This window comes from Odontomachus brunneus, unplaced genomic scaffold (assembly GCF_010583005.1).
Source record: "Odontomachus brunneus isolate Ranch 3 - 2012 unplaced genomic scaffold, Obru_v1 Obru_scaffold_194, whole genome shotgun sequence".
NCBI classification, from domain to species: Eukaryota; Metazoa; Arthropoda; class Insecta; order Hymenoptera; family Formicidae; genus Odontomachus; species Odontomachus brunneus.
The window spans coordinates 474,939-476,118 of NW_022639644.1; the positions used below are offsets into that span (position 1 = coordinate 474,939).

At 31.8% G+C, this 1,180-nt stretch overlaps 1 protein-coding gene across 2 annotated transcripts in view; it reads right to left on the bottom strand.

Moving 5' to 3' along the window:
- The window catches only part of LOC116851842 (nuclear fragile X mental retardation-interacting protein 1), an 87,185-nt gene that overhangs the window by 3,182 nt on the left and 82,823 nt on the right, over nucleotides 1-1,180 (bottom strand). The gene's annotated exons all lie outside the window — the stretch shown is intronic.

The following is a 1,180-nucleotide window of genomic DNA, read 5'->3' on the forward strand; positions in this document are numbered from 1 at the left end:
CTCCAATTCTGCATCTTCGAAAACCTTCTCTCTTCCACCGCTATGCCGGTCTTCGACGTCAAAATCATCGTTCTTGAAGCGTTGAAACCATTCACGACACGTTTTTTCATTAATAGCGGCCTCACTATAAGTATTTGAGAGCATTCGATGAGCCTCAGCCACAGATTGAAGCTGAAAATTAAAACCTCCCGCAAATGACGAGAATTTGGCTCGTAAACTGACATTTTCAATCGAGAATAACTTTATGATGCAGACACAAATCGACTAATGTTTCTATAGGGTTATGTTGACAGATGCCCAAGTTTATTGTATGACGTCTATGATCTATTTATTTCGACCACCACTTACCGCTAAAGCCATCTATAGGAAAACGGCGGAAGCAAAGTTGTATACCTAATAAAAAAAAAGTTGTACACCTAAAACAATATATAACTTGCATATTTTTCGGACTCCCCCGATTGATTATCAATGTTGGAGTAAAAATAAATATTTTTACCAAAAGAGCTGCAAAAAATATCAAAATTCGAAAAAGGCCTTATTATACATAATTACCCGAAAATGAACCATAAGTATTGAAATACTAGATAGTATACTGATCGTGCCTGACAGTACTTCCACAGCAGCGCTTGAGATCGATATTTCGACCAAATACATGATTTTTTAATATTTAATTAAAATTATCTGGATGACTCACAAACTTTTTAGTGATAATTCATAACTCTTTATACGAAATACAAACGATACCATACCGAACCTTTGTTTTATTTACCTCCGGTCATTATTTCCGACTAAATACATTGTCCAAAAAAAAACAATTAATTACAAGTAATAGAATGACTCACAAATCTTTTCAATTGCACTTCAAAACTTTTCATACAAAATACAAACAATTTAAAACAATAGTTTTTCAACCGGAGTTTTTTTCCGGTCAAGTATATACAAATCGCTTGATGCTTAAAAATTTTCATGGAAACTTACACAATTTACATATAAAGAAGAACATATACGAACAAACTGAAAGTGAAATATTTCACGTTTTGAGAATTCACCTTTCACGGTTAACGTTCGTCTCATTTATTAAATTTACTCATATTGTATTATTATATCATATTATAACTATAAATTTAAGTTGTATAATGCTTATTAATGTGTTATATATTACATTGTGTATACTGTAATT